Source organism: Hevea brasiliensis, chromosome 8, assembly GCF_030052815.1.
Source record: "Hevea brasiliensis isolate MT/VB/25A 57/8 chromosome 8, ASM3005281v1, whole genome shotgun sequence".
Classification (NCBI taxonomy): Eukaryota; Viridiplantae; Streptophyta; class Magnoliopsida; order Malpighiales; family Euphorbiaceae; genus Hevea; species Hevea brasiliensis.
The window spans coordinates 61,123,817-61,137,621 of NC_079500.1; positions in this window are offsets into that span (position 1 = coordinate 61,123,817).

Below are 13,805 nucleotides of genomic sequence, written 5' to 3' on the forward strand. Positions count from 1 at the left end.
GAGTTTTAGAGCTTTGAATAACTCCTGAGGTTCCGATGTTATAGGATCGAACTTGAGGGATTCAAGGAGCTAAGGATCAGATGCTAGCTATTGTTTGTGTTAAGTGGTTGATAGGCTACAAGAGGTGAGTAAATCTAACCTTAACAAATTTAAGCTCTTTAAATGTAATTCATGATCATCAACATGCATCATTTCATTGTTTATGTATTTAAAACACAAATATATTGCATTTTGCATAATTCTTATTGATGCTTGATGGACTTTGGATAACTTACTAGCCTCCCTTATGTCATGTATATGCTATGTTTATGATGTGATCATGCATGATCTGTGGTGGTAAGACCAGGTGAGGCCTAATAAGTTTTTGGCACATTACTTTTAAGCGAAAGTTTTGAGGAGCCTCTGTATGAGCCAGGCACATTAGATTTGGGAGATCACTAGTGACAAGTCCATCCTATGTGAAATATTTATGATATGAAATTCATTTGGTTGATGTATTATATATGTATGAAATGAATGATATAATTAAATGATGTTAGTTAGTTTACTCACTAAGCTTATATAAGCTTACCCTTTTCTCCTAACCTTAGATGTAGGAGTGCGGGAATAGAAGAGTTCTTTGGAGATTGAGTAGCAGGAGGAGTTATAAAGTCTTTTTTATGTATGCTGTATATTTAGTAGACATGTAATATATAAAAGAATAGTTACTATACTAGCATTCAGGATTTTTTTACTTATGTTTCATTATTGAGTATGAGTGATTTTGTGATGGATACCTGTGATCAAAGCTAATTTCCCACTAATTTATGCATGCTAGATTACACTTTAGTGACTTTTTATGTATGTAAGGTTCAAATTTTGAACCAAATTTATGCTAAGAATGTTTAATTATGAATGAAAAGACTAAAGTGCAATAGTTTAGAGTATGCTTAGGTTGTGAGATATGGGAACATGTGTATGATTAACAGGCTTTTAGGCTTGCTACAAGTTCTGGCAGCTTTAAGCTGACCTGATCCTTAGCACTGGTAACGGCCTCGGGCTAGGTCATTATAATACATTTATATAATAACCCTAAAAATGCATTTATAACTAGTAGCATTATCATGATGCATGAATGAATATGTATGCACTAAGAAAATGGTTATTTAAAATAGTTTATTAGGTTTTGCTCACCTCGAGTTACTAGACTCTTTTACTTTACCTATTACTAGATGATCCCTTGTCTCTAAGTCCTTTATGATTTATCTTCTATTCTACAAGGGAAGGGTTATGGAGGATCTTAGTTTAGGACTAAATATAGTTAATTGAATTTGGGATTCTAAGTTAGCATAGGTTTGGCAGTCAAAGTCTTGAATTGCGATGGCCAAAATCTATCATGCACTGTTTATGTGATTGTTCATATCATTTGGTGGCCAAACATCTATAGTTTGATAATCGAACCTGGGACTTCCTAGAATCTGACCACAATGCATAAAGTTAGTGCTTTAACCCTTAAATCCTAACATCACGTCCTAAAGTTCTCATTCTAGGTTCATTGTATCATTTTATACTTAAAAAAAAACTATAAATATTCTTTATTAACTTAAATCTACACATTTTAACTAACCCATTTCTAAACTAACTCCTTTGCATAGTACTAACCCTAACCTTTTATCAAACTAAAAAGAAGGAGAAGGAAGCTTACCTTTTTTATTATAGCTTCCAAGGAAGGGTTTTTTTCCTCTTCTTCTTTAATCCACTTTGGAAAAGGAGAGAAAAGAGTAATTTTTACCGTTTAGAGAGGTTTTAAGTAATTTTCCTTCATGTAAAGGCTAGGGTAGTTTATTTTAGGGTTATGGAATAGAAGAAACAGAGGGAGGGGGAAGTAAAAAGAGAGAAGTGGAGAAAATGAGGGAGTGGGTTGGTGGGACTCTCCTAGCTTTAGGTTTTATATTTTGTCCCATGCCAACTTTAGTTGTTGAACCTTAACTTCGATGGCCAAACTTGCCTAGCAGACTTTTAACACCTTAATCCACCTTTTCTTATTCTCTTCCCAAATAAAACAACCCTCTTGACCTTTCTTCTCTATGGAACTTCATAGTACACTACCTCTCCTAGTAGGGATTCCAAACACCCTGGATGTGGGTATTAAAGGTTGATCTTGTACAATGTGTCATGAATATTATATATATATATATATATATATATATATATAATTTAATTCTATTCAATGTAATTGCATGAAACAATTGAATCTCGATAGGAGTGTTATAATAAAAATTATTCACATGTAGCTTAAAGTAAATTTAATGAAGATATTTTACTAAGATTATAGTAGGCATATATCACTTCAAAGTCATTATACTTGGACAATTAAATAATAGGTTAAATTAAAGAGAATAAGATGTTATAAAACTTAATGTCCAAGTGTGGTATTATGAAAAGTAATATAAAGAAGTGGGGTGTTACGTAGTTTACTATAACAAAGGCAAATGTAGTGCTTGTTAAACTACTTACGGTAATAGTTTTGACATTTATGGCAACAATTTGTAAATGCTACCATAACCCATTTCATAACATCCACCAAGCTATCGATGTAACACCCTCCCGGTAGCAATTCCGTACATTCTACTGTTCCGGTGACCGGTGTCGGTCCAGACAGCTAGAACGCTCGGAAAAATATTTAAACTAAAGTGAGGAACCAAAATTAACTCAAATACTAATAAGAAAAATTTAGTAAAAATTTTAGAAAAAAAATATAACCAAGTTAAGCAATGGTGCCTAGCGAGGGTAACCTGCAGGAAGTTGCGGTTCTCGCAACTAGGAGCCCTAGACCCGGGGGAAAAATTATAAAATAATTTTTGGGACTCCAGAGAAGGGTTATTGAGGTTCCCATGGCATTAGAATGCCAAGAAAATACTTAGAAAAATTTTTCAATCGGTACAGACAATTTTGACCCGTTAAGCCAAACGGAGGGCATTTTGGTCATTTCGCCTTCATAGGTGATTTTTGGCCGACTTGTCCAGTTGAGTAAATAATTAATATGACACAAAATATGAATTAATGTTGATGAAAAATTGATTTGAAGTTAGTAGAAAAGAAAAGAAAAGAAAAATCAATAAAAAAGCCAAATATGACATCATTAGCATGTCATTTAAAAACTTCCACCAATCAAAATTAAACAACCCTTTAAACTAACCAATAAAAGAGACAAACCAAGACAAAAGAATTAAAAATGCAGCTGCCTTCTTCTTCTCCAATTCCAGCCGAAACTTTGCTTGCCCTAAACCTCCATTAATCCTTCAACCAAACCTCAAGTTCTCTCCTTATTTCACCATAAATTTTCCAACTCCATTCACTAAAACTTATCCCCACATCACAAGGTAACTCTAGGCAGCCACAAAGAGGAGGAATTCTAGAGTTTTCACAAGCTCAATAAGTTGAGCAAAGAGGTTAGTGCTATACTTCCACTCTCACTCATTTAATCTTTGTTAGAGCATCACTTTAAGTTAAGAAATTGTAAAAATCTGAAGTAAATTATATATGTTAGGGTATCTTCAATTTTCGGCAGCCCTAAGGAAGGATGAGTTTGATTGTTTTAATGGACTTAGAGTGAATTAGAGATCATGTTTAAAGTGTATACATATATATATACAAAGAATGAAAGAGTTAACTAAGGAAATTGTGAAAACCTTGAAATTTAGCTAGGGTTTAGGAATGAAAATTTGACTTGGCTTATGAAATGGTTAAAGAACATTTTAATGTTCAATTAGTGACCATTTGAGGTATGTTGACCATAAATTGAACTGAAAAATGGCATGGCAAAGTGGAATGGTAGGCTGCCTAAAGACAGCAGCATGGTGGCTGAGATTCCAGCCCACTTAGATAGCCATAACTTTGGCTGTGTAGGTCCAATTGGTGTTTGGCCAATTGGACATGAAACTAGGCTTATAATGGCACATTTTTGCTGAAGAAACCATGCCCAAAAGACCAAAGCAAGTGGACAAAAAGTTAGCCCCAATCCGGATACCCTGCAACAGCACCTGCAGAAATGACCAAATGAACAGTAACTGTTCATTTGCCCATAACTCACTGTAGATATGGTCAATTGACCTGAAATTTTTACAGCAACAAGTTAAGAGAAAGAAAAAAAACTTTCATGAAGAAACCTACCCCAAATTATGACCAGAACCTAACCCAAATGGTAGTCACAGTCACTGTTCATGGTACTGTAGATTTGGTAACTCTGCAGTTTTGGCAATACGGCCAGCTATGGTTTTTGGACCATATCTGGAGCTACAAAACTCCAAATGGAGTGATTCAAAAAAATAAATTCAACTAGACAAAATAAGGAACAACTTTTATGTTTGCCATTTCTTCAAATTCCCACTGCAACAGTACTTAATGGAACAGTAAACTTAGGCTTCAAAAACTGAAATTTCTGCCCTCTTGGTTTTAAGTTAGAAATGGTAATGGTGACCAATTCCAACAAGTTTTAAATGCAAAATGTGGTATGTTGGGAGTGCCAAAACCAATGTACCTAATTTCTACCTAAAAGTCAACATTTTTGTTGACCAAAGAGGTGAATAGTGACACCGAAACTTGAAATTCAAAGATTGAAGAATTTTAAAGTATCAAATGCTCTAGTATACCTAACAAGATTGGTTTGGATAGTTTGGCATGCCAATAGGGTTCAGTTAGCAGTACTGCACATGGCAATATGCCATTCTGTGATTTTATGGCTTTTAGCCATTCTGACCTTGTATTGAGATTTGGCCTTGTGCCTGATGTATTCTGACTTGTTTGCTATTACGATGCACACCGGAGATGCATATGTGACCGATGGTGTGGCGGCGAGTACTAGATACCCGGTGCGGTTACCCATTATCGATCGATCGTTCAGTATAGGTTACTTGGGCAACCAAATGAATGAAAGTGAACAAAATTAATGAATATAATGGATATACCAATACCAAACAAATAAAACATATACACTCACTACATATTCATTTTCTGCTCAGGGGCCCAGGCCACAGTTTACCCCTAGGAGAGGTCAGTCCACACCATCAGTGGGCAGCTCTCCAGGGATGGGGTTCAGGGGACCAGCCCCAACATCTTCTGCATGTCCACACTGCCTGAAATGGCATAAGGGGGAGTGTTGGAGAGTGACTGGTGCCTGCTTCAGGTGTGGGTCGACAGAGCATCAGTTAAGGAATTGTCCACGCAGAACTACTACAGCTGCTCCAACACAAGCAGACAGACCTGCTCCTGCACCACAGAGAGGTAGAAAATCTGGTAAATCAGAGGCTGTTGGACCATCACAGAGGCCTGCATCTGAGCCAGCAGAGAGGCCTGACAGCAGACCACCAGCAAGAGCTTATGCTATTAGAGCTCAGGAGGAGCAAGATGCCCCGGAAGTCATTAGGGGTACGTTCTCCCTCTACACTACACCTATGCATGCATTGGTGGATCCAGGATCCACTCATTCATATATCTGCATCAACCTACCCGTAGAAAGGGGGATACTAGTAGGGGAGAGTGACCAAGACATTCTGGTCACAAATCCATTGGGCCACAGTGTAGTGGTGAACAAAGTATACAAGGGTTGCCCGTTAAGGATTCAGGGGTATGAATTCTTGGCAGACCTGATTGAGTTGCCCTTCCACGAGTTTGACGTGATTTTGTGAATGGACTGGTTGTCACGTCATCAAGCAATGGTTGATTGCAAATTGAAGAGGATTTCTTTGAAAACTTCTGAGGGTAATGAGATCACAGTTGTGGGGGAAAGGACAGATTTCTTGTCCAATGTCATCTCAGCCACAGTTGCAAGAAGAATGATGAGAAAAGGCTGTGAAGCCTACCTAGCACATGTGGTGGATACTAGGCGTGCTAAGCCAAACTCGAGTGATATACCCACGATGAGAGACTTCCCAGGTATTTCTGAAGAATTGCACAGTTTGCCACGAGAAAGGGAAGTTGAATTTGCTATTGAGACAACTGCCGATCTGGCACCCATTTCCATTGCTCCTTATAGGATGGCACCCACTGAATTGAGGGAGTTGAAAACTCAGTTACAAGAGTTGCTGGATAAGGGGTTCATACGCCCCAGTGTGTCACCGTGGGGAGCTCCAGTGCTGTTTGTAAAGAAGAAAGATGGGACTTTGAGGCTATGCATCGATTACCGGCAGTTGAATAAAGTGACTGTGAAGAACAAATATCCGTTGCCTAGAATTGATGATCTGTTTGATCAGTTGAAGGGAGCAGGAGTATTTTCTAAGATTGATCTCAGATCAGGGTACCATCAGTTGAGGGTGAGGGATATAGATGTGCCCAAGACTGCATTCAGAACCCGATATGGGCATTATGAGTTTCTGGTGATGCCCTTTGGCCTAACGAATGCACCAGCAGCATTCATGGACCTTATGAACCGTATCTTCCATCCATACCTAGATCGGTTCGTAGTGGTCTTTATTGATGATATTTTGGTGTATTCCAAGACCAATGAAGAACATGATGAGCATTTGAGAATTGTTCTGCAAACCCTGAGAGAAAAGGAGCTGTATGCTAAGCTGTCCAAGTGTGACTTTTGGCTGAATGAGATTGCATTCCTTGGACACATAGTGTCAGCTGATGGGATTAGGGTGGATCCCAAGAAAATAGAAGCAGTGATGGAATGGAAGCCTCCCAGAAATACTACTGAGGTCAGAAGCTTCTTGGGGCTAGCTGGGTATTACAGAAGATTTGTTAAATGATTTTCCTTAATGGCTGCTCCAATGACCAAGATGTTACACAAGAATGTTAGATTTGACTGGAATGACAAGTGTCAGACCAGTTTTGAGAAGTTGAAGGCTATGTTGACAGAGGCACCAGTGTTAACACAGCCAGTGTCAGGAAAGGACTTTGTGGTCTACAGTGATGCCTCACATAATGGGCTAGGGTGTGTATTGATGCAAGAGGGGAAAGTGATCGCCTATGCTTCTAGGCAGTTAAGGCCACATGAACAGAACTATCCTACCCATGATCTAGAGCTTGCAGCAATTATCTTCGCACTGAAGATATGGAGGCATTACTTGTATGGTGAAAAGTGCTACATTTACACGGACCACAAGAGCCTAAAATACTTGCCAACCCAGAAGGAGCTCAACCTTAGACAGAGGCGATGGATTGAGTTCCTGAAGGACTATGATTGTATAATTGACTACCATCCTGGGAAGGCAAATGTAGTTGCTGATGCTTTGAGCAGAAAGTCCATCACAGCTTTGAGATCATTGAATGCCCGTCTATCTTTGGTTCGAGATGGAGCTATTTTGGCTGAGTTGCAAGTGAGGCCAAACCTACTACAGCAGATTTTAGATGGGCAAAAGGCAGATGAAAAGTTAATGGCTATTATGAGCACAATCTCAGAGGGAAAAGCAACTGACTATGAGGTGAAAGCAGATGGGTGTCTGTATTACAAAGGAAGACTGTGTACGGATGATGGGGAATTGAAGGCGGTATTCTAAAAGAGGCACACACCGGTGTATATGCTATGCACCGGGAAGTACAAAGATGTATCATGATCTGAAGCTTGATATTGGTGGCACAGTATGAAGAAGGACATAGCTGACTACGTGACTAAATGCCTGACATGTCAGCAAGTCAAGGCAGAACATCAAGTTCCATCGGGTTTGCTACAGCCTATACGCATACCTGAATGGAAATGGGATCGGGTCACCATGGATTTTGTAAGTGGTCTACCTCTCACCCGAAAGAAACATGATGCAGTATGGGTGATAGTTGATAGATTGACAAAGTCAGCACACTTTCTGCCAGTTAGGACTGACTACTCACTGGAGAAGTTAGCAGAATTGTATATCAGTGAGATAGTTAGACTGCATGGAATCCCACTTTCCATCATATCTGATCGAGACCCAAGGTTTACATCGAGATTTTGGAAGAAGTTGCATGAGTCCTTGGGTACACAACTCCACTTCAGCACAGCTTTCCATCCTCAGACGGATGGGCAATCAGAAAGAGTAATCCAGGTAAACAATTGAAACCAATGGAATTGATACAAATATTGAATTGAAATGATAACAATAACATGAAATATATGTCAGGTTCTTGAGGATATGCTGAGGAGTTATGTCATTGAGTTTGAGGGAAGTTGGGATAGATACCTCCCACTGGCAGAATTTGCATACAATAATAACTACCAAGCTAGGATCCAAATGGCCCCATATGAAGCACTGCATGGGAGGAAATGTAGAACTCCAGTGTCTTTGGGTGAATTGGCGAGACAAGCGGTGGGGCGGACACGGTGAAACAGACTGAGGAGAAGGTGAAACTAATCAAAGCTAATCTGAAGGTTGCCTCAGATAGACAGAAATCCTATGCCGACTTGAAGAGAAAAGAAATAGAATATGCGGTTGGCGACAAAGTGTTCCTCAAGGTGTCACCGTGGAAGAAAGTATTGAGGTTTGGAAGAAAGGGTAAGTTAAGCCCTAGGTTCATTGGCCCATATGAAGTCATTGAACGTGTGGGTCCAGTGGCCTATAGGCTAGCTTTACCACCAGAGCTGGACAAGATCCACAACGTATTCCACGTGTCCATGCTAAGAAGATACCGCTCAGATCCTTCACATGTCATCTCCAGGGAAGAAATTGAAATACAACCGGATTTGACATATGAAGAAGAACATCTACGGATCCTAGCTCGGGAAGTAAAAGAATTAAGGAACAAGCAGATTCCACTGGTGAAAGTGCTATGGAGGCACCACAACACCGAAGAGGCAACTTGGGAAAGTGAAGAGACGATGAGGCAACAGTTCCCTCAACTGTTTGCATCAGGTAAATTTCGAGGACGAAATTTAAATTAGAGGGGAAGAGTTGTAACACCCTCCCGGTAGCAATTAGTACATTCTCTTTGCTAGGTGACCGATGTCGGTCCAGACAGCTAGAACGTTCGGAAAAATATTTAAACTAAAGTGAGGAACCAAAATTAACTCAAATACTAATAAGAAAAATTTAGTAAAAATTTTAGAAAAAAAATATAACCAAGTTAAACGAGCCGGTGCCCTAGCGAGGGGTAACCCAGAGGGAAGTTGCGGTTCTCGCAACTAGGAGCCCTAGACCTGGGGGAAAAATTATAAAATAATTTTTGGGACTCCAGAGAAGGGTTATTGAGGTTCCCATGGCATTAGAATGCCAAGAAAATACTTAGAAAAATTTTTCAATCGGTACAGACAATTTTGACCCGTTAAGCCAAACGGAGGGCATTTTGGTCATTTCACCTTCAGAGGTGATTTTTGGCCGACTTGTCCAGTTGAGTAAATAATTAATAGGACACAAAATATGAATTAATGTTGATGAAAAATTGATTTGAAGTTAGTAAAAAAGAAAAGAAAAGAAAAATCAATAAAAAAGCCAAATATGACATCATTAGCATGTCATTTAAAAACTTCCACTAATCAAAATTAAACAACCCTTTAAACTAACCAATAAAAGAGACAAACCAAGACAAAAGAATTAAAAATGCAGCTGCCTTCTTCTTCTCCAATTCCAGCCGAAACTTTGCTTGCCCTAAACCTCCATTAATCCTTCAACCAAACCTCAAGTTCTCTCCTTATTTCACCATAAATTTTCCTACTCCATTCACTAAAACTTATCCCCACATCACAAGGTAACTCTAGGCAGCCACAAAGAGGAGGAATTCTAGAGTTTTCACAAGCTCAATAAGTTGAGCAAAGAGGTTAGTGCTATACTTCCACTCTCACTCATTTAATCTTTGTTAGAGCATCACTTTAAGTTAAGAAATTGTAAAAATCTGAAGTAAATTATATATGTTAGGGTATCTTCAATTTTTGGCAGCCCTAAGGAAGGATGAGTTTGATTGTTTTAATGGACTTAGAGTGAATTAGAGATCATGTTTAAAGTGTATACATATATATATACAAAGAATGAAAGAGTTAACTAAGGAAATTGTGAAAACCTTGAAATTTAGCTAGGGTTTAGGAATGAAAATTTGACTTGGCTTATGAAATGGTTAAAGAACATTTTAATGGTCAATTAGTGACCATTTTAGGTATGTTGACCATAAATTGGACTGAAAAATGGCATGGCAAAGTGGAATGGTAGGCTGCCTAAAGACAGCAGCATGGTGGCTGAGATTCCATCCCACTTAGACAGCCATAACTTTGGCTGTGTAGGTCCAATTGGTGTTTGGCCAATTGGACATGAAACTAGGCTTATAATGGCACATTTTTTCTGAAGAAACCATGCCCAAAAGACCAAAGCAAGTGGACCAAAAGTTAGCCCCAATCCGGATACCCTGCAACAGCACCTGCAGAAATGACCAAATGAACAGTAACTGTTCATTTGGCCAGAACTCACTGTAGATATGGTCAATTGACCTGAAATTTTTGCAGCAACAAGTTAAGACATAGACAAACAACTTTCATGAAGAAACCTACCCCAAATTATAACCAGAACCTAACCCAAATGGCAGTCACATTCACTGTTCATGGTACTGTATATTTGGTAACTCTGCAGTTTTGGCAATCCGGCCAGCTATGGTTTTTGGACCATATCTGGAGCTACAAAACTCCAAATGGAGTGATTCAAAAAACTAAATTCAACTAGACAAAATAAGGAACAACTTTCATGTTTGCCATTTCTTCAAATTCCCATTGCAACAGTACTTAATGGAACAGTAAACTTAGGCTTCAAAAACTGAAATTTCTGCCCTCTTGGTTTTAAGTTAGAAATGGTAATGGTGACCAATTCCAACAAGTTTTAAATGCAAAATGTGGTATGTTGGGAGTGCCAAAACCAATGTACCTAATTTCTACCTAAAAGTCAACATTTTTGTTGACCAAAGAGGTGAATAGTGACACCGAAACTTGAAATTCAAAGATTGAAGAATTTTAAAGTATCAAATGCCCTAGTATACCTAACAAGATTGGTTTGGATAGTTTGGCATGCCAATAGGGTTCAGTTAGCAGTACTGCACATGGCAATATGCCATTCTGTGATTTTATGGCTTTTAGCCATTCTGACCTTGTATTGAGATTTGGCCTTGTGCACGATGTATTCTGACTTGTTGTTACATTACATTGCCTACCGGGAGATGCATATGTGACCGATGGTGTGGCGAGGTACTAGATACCCGGTGCGGTTACGTTATCGATCCGATCGTTGATATAGGTTACTTGGGCAACCAAATGAATGAAAGTGAACAAAATTAATGAATATAATGGATATACCAATACCAAACAAATAAAACATATACATTCACTACATATTCATTTTCTGCTATTTTCTTTTTTTTTTATTATTGCACCACTAAGCATTATTGCTTAGCGCGTTGCTTTTGTCACGCGTAGGTACTGGAGATACTGATCGTGAGCCCAGTAGACCGCAGACTGGGTGAGTCCATCCTGCAATTCTGCACAGTGTCCGTGTCACCTCACCACCTGCAATGCATTGGTAGGACACTAGGTGTCATTTTGTCATTTTGTAACTAAATTTTTATTTTCTCATATGTATTTAGAATTATGTAATGTATTTTGAAGTTTATGTAAATTATGAAAATTGTATTTGTGAATGGAAAAGTAAATATCTATCTATGACTTGGATATGTATGGAAGTAAATTGAGTATTTATCTGTTGCTTATATATGAATACCCTGAGAAATGATGATTGAGAAATGAGATTGGAAAATGTTGAGATTTTGATATTGGGACTTTGTTGATGAATTGAAGTTGGGATTGTTTGGAAATTATTTGGAAGTTTTTTTAACAGGTTCCGAAGAACTGTTTTCTCCATTTTTAGCCGGTACCCTGCCGGATTTTCTATAAAATTTTCGAAACCTCAAATAAATTATAATTTCAATAAATGACTTAAATAAATTATATTTCACAAGTTATATTCAAAATTATGATGAAAATTAATTAAGATAAAATAGAGTGTGCCGGTACACCGTGTGGCATAGCTTGCTCGGCTACACTGTAGACGGGTAAGGGGTGTCACAATCGATGTCGGAGCTCCTATCATGCATGGGAACTTCGATGAGACCTAGGGTTTCAAGGATGAGTTAGTTTGATGACAAGAGCCTGAGTAGTGTGTTAAGTGTAGAGTTAAAGGGTCTAAAGGGTTGGACATTTCACGTTTAAGGATAAAGTTTCTTTTTTAGATAAAATGACTTTTGGAAACCTAAAGTCCTTTTGTGGCCAAGTGTATAAAAGACTTAATAGGCAAAATTATAAAGAGAAGCTTTAAAATTTTGCCCAAATAGGTACCCTCTATCCTCTGTTTTTCTCTTTTTTCTTTATTCTTTCTAAACTAAGGATTTTAACTTGGAGGATCATCTGGATTTGGTCTTACATGTTAAGAGATTGAAGTTTAGTGAAGGTTAAGGGAAAAAACTAAAACAGAAGGGGAATTCTTCAATTGTTCTTTCGAAAGAGAAAGCAGGGCTTCAAGATGTAAGCTTTTAATCATTCTTCCTTTAAAGTTTAATGTGTTTCTTAGATAATTCTAGGTTGGCCTTTCAATTGAAAAAGATTTTTATGTGTTATGAGGGTTTGAACTTAAGTGAGAAATGTTTGAATGTTATAATGGAGGGTACTACTTTGGACATGCATGCGAAGATTATAAATCTTCATTATGGTTGTAACCTTCTATCACATTGTTTCTTAAGTTTGATTTGGGGTTTTGTGTTAATGGATTGATTTCCATTCCTTAGATCATGTTGTAGTATTAGATCTTCCTCCCTTGAGATTTCCTTGTAAGTTCAATAAACTATGATACATGTTGTAACTTTAAGTTTCTTAGGGTTATTAGACTAAGTATATTTGTGATTGTTATGTTTGATTGTGTTTTGGAGTAGTAGAGGATGAGTTGGGTGTGTGTTAGCACTTATGTTTTGTTGTAATTGGGAATCTAGAAATTTCTAAGTTCAACAACCAAAAGTGGGACCTTCTACTATTGAAGTTAGTTTTGTTTCTCAAGGGCACTTCTAGCTTTGGGCTTCAGTAATTGAAGTCTCTCACTTCGACAGTTGAAGTTGCTTATGTTGGCTACCTTTCTTTTTTATTTTCAAGACTCCAAAACTTGTTTTTAGACTCTATAATGACCTAAAATTAACAGTACAAGGTATATATAAACCAACAGAGTTTTGCAAAACTTAGAGAGTCTGTCTTTTGTAGTATCAAACTTGGGAGACCCAGAAAACCACAGTTGAGAGGAATAGCTAAACTAGCCCTAATAAATAACCATGAATTTATTTAATTACAATTTAAATTATGATCATCCACATGCATCATTTCATATTATTAATATGGCATATGCATCTAGAGCATGAATATGCTGCATTATGTTTGCTGGTTTATAATCCCGCAAGTGCACGGATTGTTAACAAGTAATAAAGTAGTGAGTAGAGTATCATTCATACAAGGACCTTGTTAAGTACCAAACTATAGAGATTTTAATTATCTAGATGAGCGAATTATATAGAAATAGTAATTAAATCTAAATTAAAAAAAATAAAATCTAAAATAATTAACTAAACTTAAATATTAATTAATAAAAATATTCTAAAGCTAGGGATTCACACTTCAAACAATTATAGAATCAATCTAATTCATTCAATAAATGGGAGATTATTATTTTGAAGGAAATTAATTGTAAGTTATCTTAAGTCCTCTCTCAAGGCACTCAAGGTGTATTTTAATTAACCTAAAACCCTACTTTCATGGCGATTAAATTAATTGAAATCCATTATATTCTTTAATTAATTGTTAGATCCACATAGAATTCTAGCATATCTCTAAATCAAGAATCCTAAGT